General features: G+C 52.8%; 1 protein-coding gene across 1 annotated transcript in view; it reads left to right on the forward strand.

Annotated features, from left to right (window-relative positions):
* Positions 1–214: 214 nt before the first annotated feature.
* LOC144609655 (B-cell CLL/lymphoma 6 member B protein-like) overlaps positions 215–12973 on the forward strand; it is a 39448-nt gene continuing 26689 nt past the window's right edge. Inside the window, 1 exon segment of the mRNA XM_078428156.1 lies at positions 215–272. The gene's annotated coding sequence lies outside the window, so the exon portion shown is untranslated.

Genomic DNA, 12973 nt, shown 5'->3' on the forward strand with positions numbered 1-12973 from the left:
GAATAGGGGGGGATGACAGAAGTAAATAAACGGCAGTGGGAAAAGAAGGGAAATGGACGGTGGAGGAGACGGGCTCTGGTGGATTATCGGTAGCTGGCCGGTGCATTGACGAGGGGGTGTGGACGGAGAGAGGTGGGGGGTTGGGGATGGGGAAGCGTGGGGTGCATCCCCCCCCCCCGCGGGCGGCGCCAGTGGATTGGTCCGGCCCCAGTTCTAAGAAAAGCGGCTCCGGGAACGCGGCTTCCGCGAATCGCCGCCGGGCAAAGCCACAGGTGAGGGGCCGAGCGGCCGCACAGTGGGGGAGGGACTGGACAGGGAGTGGGAGTGGGAGTGGACAGGGAGTGGGAGAAGGAGTGGACAGGGAGAGAGAATGGGAGTGGACAGGGAATGGGAAGGGAGTGGGAGAGAGGGACTGGACAGGGAGTGGGGGAGAGGGACTGGACAGGGAATGGGGGAGAGAGGGAGTGGACAGGGAGTGGGAAGGGAGTGGGAGAGAGGGACTGGACAGGGAGTGGGGAGAGAGAGGGACTGGACAGGGAGTGGGGGAGAGGGACTGGACAGGGAATGGGGGAGAGAGGGAGTGGACAGGGAGTGGGAAGGGAGTGGGAGAGAGGGACTGGACAGGGAGTGGGGAGAGAGAGGGACTGGACAGGGAGTGGGGGAGAGGGACTGGACAGGGAATGGGGGAGAGAGGGAGTGGACAGGGAGTGGGAAGGGAGTGGGAAGGGAGTGGGAGAGAGGGACTGGACAGGGAGTGGGGAGAGAGAGGGACTGGACAGAGAATGGGGGAGAGAGAGGGAGTGGACAGGGAGTGGGAAGGGAGTGGGAGAGAGGGACTGGACAGGGAGTGGGGAGAGAGAGGGACTGGACAGGGAGTGGGAAGGGAGTGGGAGTGGGAGAGGGACTGGACAGGGAGTGGGGAGAGAGGGAGTGGACAGGGAGTGGGAAGGGAGTGGGAGAGAGGGACTGGACAGGGAGTGGGAAGGGAGTGGGAGTGGGAGAGGGACTGGACAGGGAGTGGGGAGAGAGGGAGTGGACAGGGAGTGGGAGAGGGACTGGACAGGGAGTGGGGAGAGAGAGGGACTGGACAGGGAGTGGGATGGGAGTGGGAGAGAGGGACTGGACAGGGAGTGGGGAGAGAGAGGGACTGGACAGGGAGTGGGAAGGGAGTGGGAGTGGGAGAGGGACTGGACAGGGAGTGGGGAGAGAGAGGGAGTGAGGGGAGAGAGTGAGGAGGGAGAGGGGAGAGTGAGGGGAGACGAGGAGGAGAGTATGGGGAGAGTGAGGGGGGAGGGAGACATTGGGAGAGAGGGAGTGCGAGAGGGAAAGAGTGAGAAGAGGATGGGGAGAGTAGGGGGTGAGAGAGTGGGGGGAGAGTAGGGGGTGAGAGAGTGGGGGGAGAGAGAGTGGGGGACAGAGAGAATGAGGAGAGAGAAGCAGAAAGAAGCAGAGGGCTAGGGGAGAAAAGGAGAGGGTTGGAGAGTGGGGAGGGGATTGAGGGGAGAGAGAGATTGAGGGGAGAGGGGGAGTGAAGGAGAGGGCTGGGGAAGAGAGAGAGAGAGGGAGGGAGGGAGCTCTGTGCCGGGGAGAGAGGGAGCTTGAGGCCGGGACAGGCGGTGGGAGACGGGGAGCTGGGTCAGGGAGGAGGGGACCGGGACGGTACAGAAGACGGGGAGAGGGCGATCTGTCACCTGGGGACGAGGGAGGGAGGGAGGGAGGGAGCGCGGCGGCCGGGGGATGGGGTCGTGGAGGAGGGAGGGGATGGGAGGGAGTGATCTAGGGATGTCCCCGCTGCTCTGTGGGGTTTGAGGCTGGGGCTAGTCGGGCTGGGGGGCTGCCGTGTATGGGCTCTTCAGGGCTGGGACTCGGCTACTTCGCGGGTTGGGATGGGGGTGGGGGGGGGGGGGGTCTGCTGGGATGTGTGTGTTGGGATTCCCATCCTCTGAGGATCTACTGCAGGGGTTGATGAAGACCTGTGTGGGAATCTGCTGGGGCGGTTGGTGGAGATATGCGGGAATCTTCCGGGGTGGTTCGAGATCTGCAGGGGTCGAACGGAGATCTGAGGGGATGTGCTGGAGGGGTTGATGGAGACCTGTTGGTACCTAGTGGGACAGTTGGAAACCTGTAGGGATCAATTGGGACGGTTGGTGACCTGTAGCGATCTACTGGAGTAGTTGATGACCTGTTGGGATCTACTGGGACAGTTGGAGATATGTAGATATGTAGGGATCAATTTGGGTGGTTGGTGACCTGTGGTGATCTACTGGAGCAGGTGATGGCCTGTTTTGATCTACGGTTGCAGTTGATGACCTGTTGGGATCAACTGGGACAGTTGGAAGCCTGTAGGGATCAATTTGGGAAGTTGGTGACCTGTGGCGATCTACTGGGACAGTTGGTGACCTGTTGGGATCTACTGGAACAGTTGATGACCTATTGGGATCTACTGGACCAGTTGGTGACCTGTTGGGCTTTACTGGGCAGTTGGTGGTGTGTGGGATCTGCTGGGGTGACCATGGGGTGATGAGAGACATTGCCATCAGTGTGATGGGGGAGTGTGCAGTGGCTGGTTTGCCTCGATGGAGATGGTGCCAGGGTTACACCTGATGTTCCACACTCCTATCTGGAACCCCTCCTCCCCTCAGCCTGCAAACTTGGTTTCCAAACACCCCCCCCCCCCCAGGACTAACGTGATACGATATCGCCCAGACGCAAATTGAAACCAGCTTTTCCGGAATGAGTCAAAATGAATGCAAAATAATTTTTTTCGATTAAACCAAAGCTCGGGTTCTTGCTCGCAGGGGAAAGTTTCACGGTTTTGGTTCCTTCCTGCCCGTCGCAAACTCTGAAAGAGGTCTGAAGTATGGGCCTCGACCCGAAACGTCACCCATTCCCTCTCGCCAGAGACGCGGCCCTTCCCGCTGAGTTACTCCAGCTTTTTTAGACGTCTATCTTGGGTTTAAACCAGGTATCACAAAATGCTGGAGTAACTCAGCGGGTCAGGCAGCATCGATGGAGAGAAGGAATGGGTGACGTTTCGGGTCGAGACTCTTCTTCAAACCAGGTTTAAACCAGCATCTGCAGTTCCTTCCTACGCACTTGTTCGGACTTTGCAGGCTTTACCTTGCACTAAACATTATTACCATATCAAATGTACCTATACACTGTAAATGACTCGATTGTAATCACATATTGTCTTGGATCGCACGCAACAAAAGGTTTTCACTGTACCTCGCTCGGTACACGCGACAATAATCTCAACTGAGTGGGTGGGTGTGAGGTGTTGTGGGTCCTTTTTCTGGTGCCTGGTCCCTGCTTCTGAAACAGAAGCTAGACACCAAAAGATGGAGTAACTCAGCGGGACAAGCCACATCTCTGGAGAGAAGGAATGGGTGACGTTTCGGGTCGAGACCCTTCTTCAGACTGAAGTCCAGATTTCTTAAGACAGTTTGTAAAGTATTGACAGCTGCAGCCACACACATTTCACGAGCGCTACACCACCTAGGTCTCTTTCAGTAAATAGTCTTGTGTTTATCAGAACCCTCTCTCTCTCTCTCTCTCTCTCGAGTGAGTGACGTCACCTAATGACAGGCCGACATAAGCATCAGTCTTTCGAGTCATTTGTGGCACGATCGAGACAGTATTACTGGAAAGCAGTAGGGCCGAGATAGTTCAGTTTTGATTTCAGAGGAACGGCCCTAAATGTTTTGTTTGGTTTCGAGTTGCAGCACGGAAACACGCCCTTCCGCCCACCGATAGACAATAGGTGCAGGAGGAGGCCATTCGGCCCTTCGAGCCTGTACGCACCGCCATTCAATGTGATCATGGCTGATCATTCTCAATCAGTACCCCGTTCCTGCCTTCTCCCCATACCCCCTGATTCCGCTATCCTTAAGAGCTCTATCTAGCTCTCTCTTGAATGCATTCAGAGAATTGGCCTCCACTGCCTTCTGAGGCAGAGAATTCCACAGATTCACAACTCTCTGACTGAAAAAGTTTTTCCTCATCTCAGTTCTAAATGGCCGACCCCTTATTCTTAAACAGTGGCCTCTGGTTCTGGACTCCCCCAACATTGGGAACATGTTTCCTGCCTCTAACGTGTCCAACCCCTTAATAATCTTATACGTTTCGATAAGATCTCCTCTCATCCTTCTAAATTCCAGTGTATACAAGCCTAGTCGCTCCAGTCTTTCAACATATGATAGTTCCGCCATTCCGGGAATTAACCTAGTAAACCTACGCTGCACGCCCTCAATAGCAAGAATTCTGATAGCAAGCAATAGCAAGAATCGGACTGAAGAAGGGTCTCGACCCGAAACATCACCCATTCCTTCTCTCCAGAGATGCTGCCTGACCCGCTGAGTTACTCCAGCATCTTGTGACTACCTTCGATTTCAACCAGCATCTGCAGTTTTCTTTCCTACACACCTTCTGCCCACCGAGTCCACGCCGACCATCGATCACTCTAGTCCCGTGTTGTTCCCACTTTCTCACCCACTCCCTACACACAAGGGGCAATTTACAGAGGGGCCGATTAACCTACAAACCCGGAGGATTTTGGGACGTGGGAGGAAGCCGGAGCACCCGGAGGAAACCAGAGAGCAGAGCTGAACTACTATCTACCTCTCTGGTGACCCACGGACTATCCTTGATCAGACTGCCAGGGGAGGTAGTTGAGGCTGGGACTATCCCAGCGTTTAATAAACAGTGAGACAGGCACATGGATTGGACAGGTTTGGAGGGACTGGTGTAGCTGGGGCATGTTGGTTGGTGTGGGCAAGTTGGGACGAAGGGCCTGTTTCAACGCTGTATCACTCTATGATTAATATTCCATCACCACGACTACACCTCGGATTATCCGGCATTCCTGTGACAGAACGGATATGGTAACTTTGGGACTCCGACTTAATCCTTTCGAAAACAAGAAGGCAACAACTTGAGAATTGTTAAAGTAAACTGACAAGTCATACCTCCCTCTTCTCCCCTCTCCCATCGGGCAAGAGGTACAGAAGTGTGAAAACGCACACCTCCAGATTCAGGGACAGTTTCTTTCCGGCTGTTATCAGGCAACTGAACCGTCCTACCACAACCAGAGAGCAGTGCTGAACTACTATCCACCTCATTGGTGACCCTCGGACTATCCTTGATCGGACTTTTCTGGCTTTGCCTTGCACTGAATGTTATCCCGTATCATGTAGACACAAAACGCTGGAGTAACTCAGTGGGTCAGGCAGCATCTCGGGAGAGAAGGAATGGGTGACGTTTCGGGTCGAGACCCTTCTTCAGACTCGAAACGTCACCCATTTTGTTCTCTCCCGAGATGCTGCCTGATCCACTGAGTTACTCCAGCTTTGTGTGTCTGTCTTCGGTTGAAACCAGCATCTGCAGTTCCTTCCAACATATATCTGTTTCTTAAACGATGGGATAGTCCCAGCCTCAGCTACCTCCTCTGGCAGCTTGTTCCACACACCCACCACCCTCTGTGCGAAAAAAAAATTGTGCCTACCTTCCGATTTAAACCAGCATCTGCAGTTTTTTCCCCCATCCCTTATGATGTGTCTGTATACTGTAAATTGCTCGATTGTAATCATGCCATTTACAGTCTTTCTGCTGACTGGATAGACAATAGACAATAGGTGCAGGAGGAGGCCATTCGGCCCTTAGAGCCAGCACCGCCATTCAATGTGATCATGGCTGATCATTCTCAATCAGTACCCCGTTACTGCCTTCTCCCCATACCCCCTGACTCCGCTATCCTTAAGAGCTCTATCCAGCTCTCTCTTGAATGCATTCAGAGAATTGGCCTCCACTGCCTTCTGAGGCAGAGAATTCCACAGATTCACAACTCTCTGACTGAAAAAGTTTTTCCTCATTTCAGTTCTAAATGGCCGACCCCTTAGCACGCAACAAAAAGCTTTTCCCTGTACCTCGGCCCACGTGACAATAAACTGAACTGAAATTGAGGAAATATAAAAAACCATGCTGTGAGCCTTCACGGACGAAAATAAAAGGGTAGTGAAACTATTATGGATTGTGTTCGGGGAATGAGAAACTGGAAGAGCAAATGTACAAACACATGGCATCTGCCTCACTAGACGCTGGAAGCAGTTTATAAATACAATGTGATCATGGCTGATCATCCACAATCTGTACCCCGTTCCTGCCCTCTCCCCATACCCCCTGACTCCGCTATCATTAAAAGCTCTATCTAACTCACTCTTGAAAGCATCCAGAGAATTGGCCTCCACTGCCTTTTGCGACAGAATTCCACAGATTTACAACTCTCTGAGTGAAAAAGTTTTTCCTCATCTCCGTTCTAAATGGCCGACCCCTTATTCTTAAACTGTGTGGCCCCTGGTTCTGGACTCCCCCAACATCGGGAACATGTTTCCTGCCTCTCGCGTGTCCAATCCCTTAATAATCTTTTATGTTTCAATAAGATCCCCTCTCATGCTTCTAAATTCCAGTGTATACAAGACCAGTCGCTCCAGTCTTTCAACATATGACAGTCCTGCCAGTCCGGGAATTAACCTGGTAAACCTACGCTGCACGCCCTCAATAGCAAGAATGTCCTTCCTCAAATTTGGAAACCAAAACCGCACACAGTACTCCAGTGCGGTCTCACTAGGGCCCTGTGAAACTGCAGAAGGACCTCTTTGCTGCTATACTCAACTCCTGTTGTCATGAAGGCCAACATGCCATTAGCTTTCTTCACTGCCTCTGGGGGACAGGCAGTGTCTCTGGAGAGAAATAGCGGGTGACCTTTCCGGACGAGACCCTTCTTCGGATTAGTTATGGATAAGAGAAACGAGAGATACAGACGGTGATGTAGAGAGATAAAGAACAACGAATGAAATAGATGCAAAAAAGACCTGACCTGAAGAAAGGTCTCGACCTGAAATGTCACCCATTCCTTCTTATCTTATCGAAACGTATAAGATTATTAAGGGGTTGGACACGTTAGAGGCAGGAAACATGTTCCCAATGTTGGGGGAGTCCAGAACAAGGGGCCACACACAGTTTAAGAATAAGGGGTAGGCCATTTAGAACTGAGATGAGGAAAAACTTTTTCAGTCAGAGAGTTGTGAATCTGTGAAATTCTCTGCCTCAGAAGGCAGTGGAGGCCAATTCTCTGAATGCATTCAAGAGAGAGCTGGATAGAGCTCTTAAGGATAGCGGAGTGAGGGGGTATGGGGAGAAGGCAGGAACGGGGTACTGATTGTGGATGATCAGCCATGATCACATTGAATGGCGGTGCTGGCTCGAAGGGCCGAAAGGCCTCCTCCTGCACTCTCAAAGGTTTACAGGAAAGCTTTAAAGAAACATGGTTACCGTTTCTAAATTATGCAAAAGCTTTAATGATTGTTTTAGAGAATGGGGATAAACCACAGTGCTGACTGTTTATATGTCCGCCTACACTCTTCCTCCCTTGTCTGTAATCAAAATTTTGGATTTTTTAATTTAATTTAATTTAATTAAAAAAATTTTTTTTTTTTACCTTGTATTTGTTTTACTAATGTCAATGTTTATCTCTGCGTCTGGGATGGGGCGGGGGGTGGGGGGTGGGGATGTATCTTTACGTGTATTGTTTGTTCATTGTTGAAATAATTGTAAAAACTAATAAACAGATTTTAAAAAAAAATTAAAAAAAGAAGGCAGTGGAGGCCAATTCTCTGAATGCATTCAAGAGAGAGCTGGATAGAGCTCTTAAGGATAGCGGAGTCAGGGGGGTACGGGGAGAAGGCAGGAACGGGGTACTGATTGAGAATGATCAGCCATGATCACATTGAATGGCGGTGCTGGCTCGAAGGGCCGAATGGCCTCCTCCTGCACCCATTGTGTATTGTCTCCTAGATGCTGCCTGACCTGCTGAGTTACTCCAGCATTTTGTGATACCTACAATTTGTACCAGCATCTGCAGTTATTTTCCTGCACATTATTAGCCAAGTACGAACAAGGAATGTGCCCTGGTGCTCCGCTTGCAAGTAACAACACAAACACACAGTCAAGTCAAGTTTATTAAGAATGAAAAACAATTAAGAATACAACATTATAATCTACACATGTGAAGAATGAAATGAAATACCAGAGCAAAAGGAGGCAACAGACTTTTGGTTGTTGAGTAGAGCTACTGCTCGTGGAAGGAAGCTGTTTTTAATGTCTGGCTGTGGCTGCTTTGACAGTCCGGGGTCGCCTTCCAGAGGGGAGTGCTTCAAAGAGTATGTGGCCAGGGTGAGAGGGGTCAGAGATGATCTTGCCCGCTCGCTTCCTGGCCCTTGCAGTGTACAGTTCGTCATGTGTGTGTGTGTGTGTGTGCGGGGTGATCGGCGCGGTGATCTAACTCCGAACTAAACATCGTCGGAATTCCCAAAATAAAGAGGCAACGGGATGAGTCAGTGCTCCTCGATCCCGAGACAGTTTCCACAACCATCCTTTTGTTCAGGGACTGAGTCACCGAGACGGATTAGGAGCCCAGAACAAATAACAGGAAGCAGCGAAGTGTAAGGTTCCTGTTCCCACAAGGGTTCCCCAGGGAGATCGGACACTGCAGGAGTCCGGGTGGGGAAGGGGGGGGGGGGTGGGGGGTGGGGGAGACGGTCAGGACCAGGGGTTGCCAACTACCTCACTCCCAAATAAGGGACAGAGGGTGACGTCACCGCCACCGCGGCCCACGTGACCTCGCCCACGTGCTCCCGCCCCACTGATGGCGGCCGGGAGGCGGGTTGCCATGCAACCTCTGTCAGGTGAGCGCACTCCGCACTCCGCCCCTCTCCCCGAACACACGCCGTTAGCCTACATTGTCCGGGCCGACAGCGGCCCGCGGGTCTAATACGGGACAAGGGCGGTCCCGTACGGGACAGACCAAAATACGGGATGTCCCGGCTAAAACGGGACAGTTGGCAACCCTAGTCAGGATAGAGGGTGTGAGCTACAGGGAGAGGTTGAGTAGGCTGGGACTCTATTCCTTGGAGCACAGGAGGATGAGGGGCGATCTTGCAGAGGTGTATAAGATCATGAGAGGAATAGATCGGGTAGATGCACAGAGTCTCTTGCCCAGAGTAGAGGAATTGAGGACCAGAGGACATAGGTTCAAGGTGAAGGGGAAAAGATTTAATAGGAGTCCGAGGGGCAACTCTTTCACACAGAGGGTGGTGGGTGTATGGAACAAGTTGCCAGAGGAGGTAGTTGAAGCTGGGATTATACCAACGTTTAATAAACAGTTAGACAGGTACATGGATAGGACAGGTTTGGAGGGATATGGACCAAGCGCAGGCAGGTGGGACTAGTCTAGCTGGGACATGTTGGCCGGTGTGGGCCTGAAACGTCACCCATTCCTTCTCTCCAGAGATGCTACCTGACCCGCTGAATTACTCCAGCATTTTGTGCCGTATCTGGGGTGGGGTGAAGACGATTGAATGGCGGAGTAGACATGATGGGCCGAATGGCCTAATTCGACTACTATCACTTGTGACCTTATGAATGAGGGGGGACCTCATTGCAACGTACAGAATAGTGAAAGGTCTGGATGGAGTGGATGTGGAGAGGATGTTTCCACTAGTGGGAGAGTCTAGGACCAGAGGGCACAGCCTCAGAATTAAAGGACGTTCCTTTAGGAAGGAGAAGAGGAGGAATCTCTTTAGTCAGAGGGCGGTGAATCTGTGGAATTCTTTGCCACAGACGGTTGTGGAGGCCGAGTCAAGGGATATTTTTAAGGCAGAGATAGATAGATTCTTGATTAGTGCGGGTGTCAGGGGTGATGGGGAGAAGGCAGGAGAATGGGGTTGAGAGGGAGAGATAGATCAGCCATGATTGAATGGGGGAGTCGACTCGATGGGCCGAATGGCCTAATTCTGCTCTTATGATCTTATGACCTCATGATGTCCTGTCGTTGTATTAGCCGGGACAACCCATATTTTGGGCTAAATTAGTTTGTCCCGCACGGGACCGCCCTTGTCCCGTATTATGCCCGGGGGGGGGGGGGGGGGGCACTGTAGGCCTGGATGCTGTAGGCCCGGAAGCTGTAAGCCCGGACGCTGTAGGCCCGGACGGTGTAGGCCCGGACGCTGTAGGCCCGGACAGTGTAAGCCCGGACGCTGTAGGCCCGTACACTGTAGGCCCGGACAGTGTAGGCCCGGAGCAGCGGGCGCTGCCTAACGGAGGTTGGCGAAGCAGCCCGCCTCCCGGCCCGGGCGGCCGCCATTGGTGGAGCGGGAGCACGTGGCCGCTGGCTGGGTGAGGTCACGTGGGGCCCTGACGTCACCCTTTGTCCCGTATTTGGGAGCGAGGATGTTGGCAACCCTCGGGACCACTGCCGAGAGAGCAGGACCTACCCGCCCTCCAGCTGGGCAGGAAGGCAGAGAGCTGGTGTGTGTGTGTGTGTGTGTGTGTGTGTGTGTGTGTGTGTGTGTGTGTGTGTGTGTAGCGGGGGGCAGGCTCGGTCTTTCTCTGGTCCCGTGCAGCTGCCAATCCCAAGGACGCCTGTCGTCACCGCATCCTCTGCAGCTCCACAATGGCAGGAAGCAGCCGAGACCCCGGTCTGTGGGGAGAGAGGAGAGAGGAGGGGGGGGTGTCAGCTGCCCAAGCAGCCTTCCAGGAAATGAAGACACAAAAACAGGGATGTAACGCTGAGAATAGCCACCGTACGATCAGTGGATCGGGAAAGAAAACTGCTGGTTTAAATCGAAGGTAGACTCAAAATGCTGGAGTAACTCAGCGGGTCAGGCAGCATCTCGGGAGAGAAGCAATGGGTGACGTTGCGGGTCTGACTGATGTCAGGGGTGGGGGCGGGACAAAGATAGAATGTAGTCGGAGACGGGAAAACTAGTGGGAGAACTGGGAAGGGGGAGGGGATGGAGAGAGAGGGAAAGCAGGGACTACCTGAAGTTAAGAGAAGTCAATGTTCGTACCGCTGGGGTGTAAAACTACCCAAGCGAAATATGAGGTGCTGTTCCTCCAATTTGCTCTGGGCCTCATTCTGACAATGGAAGAGGCCCAGGACAGAAAGGTCGGAGTGGGAGGGGGAGTTGAAGTGCTGAGCCACCGGGAGATCAGGTTGGTTGAGACGGACTGAGCGGAGGTGTTGAGCGAAACGATCGCCGAGCCTGAGCTTGGTCTCGCCGATGTAGAGACGGGACATGATCAATGATTTAAGGTTGAGATTGATAGATTCTTGATTAGTGCGGGTGTCAGACGTTATGGGGAGAAGGCCGGAGAATGGCGTTAGGAGGGAGAGATAGATCAGCCATTATTGAGTGGCGGAGTAGACTTGATGGGCCGAATGGCCTACTTCCACTCCTGTCACTCATGATCTTGTGTACAGGCTGGTCGCTGGTCGGCGCAGACTCGGTGGGCCGAAGGGCCTCTCTCCGCGCTGTGTCTCGAAAAGTTTGAAACAAAACATCTTTTCACTTTACCTCAGTGCACATCGCACTAAACCCCAAATGCTGGAGTAACTCAGCGGGTCAGGCAGCGCCTCTGGAGAGAAGGAATGGGTGACGTTCTGGGTCGAGACCCTTCCTCGGGGGTGGGAGGGGGGGGGGGAGAAGGAATCGAGAGATATAGACAGGGATGTAGAGAGATGTGGAACAAATGAATGAAAGATATGCAACAAAGTCAGGACATAAATGAAACAGGCTGTGTGCTAGGTGAGAACGAGAAGCTGGTGTGACTTGGGTGGGGGAAGGATGGAGAGAGAGAGAGAGAGAGGGAATGCAGGGCTTACTTGAAGCTAGAGGAATCAATATTGATTTAGAGAACATTAATATAGAGAATATTGATTTTGCTAACTTGTCTGTCCCGCTGAGTTACTCCAGCGTTTTGTGTCTACGGTTTAAACCAAGGTTTCATCTGCAGTTCCTTCCGACACGTACGAATATAATGCTGAGGCCCTACAAGGCGCTGGGCAGACCACATTTGGAGCATTGTGAGCAGTTTTGGGCCCCGTATCCGAGGAAGGAACTGCAGATGCTGTTTCACACCGAAGGTGGACACAAAATGCTGGAGTAACTCAGCGGGTCAGGCAGCATCTCGGGAGAGAAGGGATGGGTGACGTTTCGGGTCTCTGAGTTACTCCAGCATTTTGTGTCTACAACTTTATTCCTACTGTCCATTTAGAAAGTAGTCATAGAAACATAGGTGCATTCCAGCCAGCGCCATTATGGTCACGGCTGATTAGTACCCTGTTCCTGCTTTCTCCCCATATCCCTTGATAGCCCGACAAGCTAAATCTAACTCTCTCTTGAAAACAAGTCGACACCTTTATTGAAGCTGTCCATTTAGCAGAAGAGTCTCGACCCGAAACAATAGACAATAGGTGCAGGTGTAGGCCATTCGGCCCTTCAAGCCAGCACCGCCATTCAATGTGATCACGGCTGATCATCCACAATCAGTAACCCGTGCCTGCCTTCTCCCCATACCCCCTGACTCCGCTATCCTTAAGAGCTCTATCCAGCTCCCTCTTGAAAGCATCCAGAGAATTGGCCTCCGCTGCCTTCTGAGGCAGAGAATTCCACAGATTCTCTGGAGATGCTGCCTGACCCGCTGAGTTACTCCGGCATTTTTGTGCCTACACCTTTATTCCTACTGTCCATTTGGAAAATAGTCCACGCCTTTATTCCTTCTGCACCTTTGCTCCTATACTGCTTACGACCAATTTTGGTCAGTGAGCCTATTGCTTTTCCTGAATGCTAAAAATATTCCTCCCCCCCCCCCCCCCCCCCATTCCCAGCGTTCCTGGTGTGGGGAGGGGGAGCAGGATGTGACCGGGCTGGTGTTGTTCCGAGCAGCTTAAAGGGGGCCGGTCCCAGCCGGTGGTCAGGACTAGCTGGTGCACCGTAGCTGGGATCCCTCCCTCTGCCGATACCCGGCCTCGCCAACGCTCCACGCTCCGCGCTCCACGCCCGCTGTATATGGAAGCCGCCGCACACCCCCGCAGGCCAGGCGACACCACCGTGCTACCCAGCGGCCGAGGGAGGGC

This window comes from Rhinoraja longicauda, chromosome 34 (genome assembly GCF_053455715.1).
Source record: "Rhinoraja longicauda isolate Sanriku21f chromosome 34, sRhiLon1.1, whole genome shotgun sequence".
In the NCBI taxonomy this organism is placed as follows: Eukaryota; Metazoa; Chordata; class Chondrichthyes; order Rajiformes; family Arhynchobatidae; genus Rhinoraja; species Rhinoraja longicauda.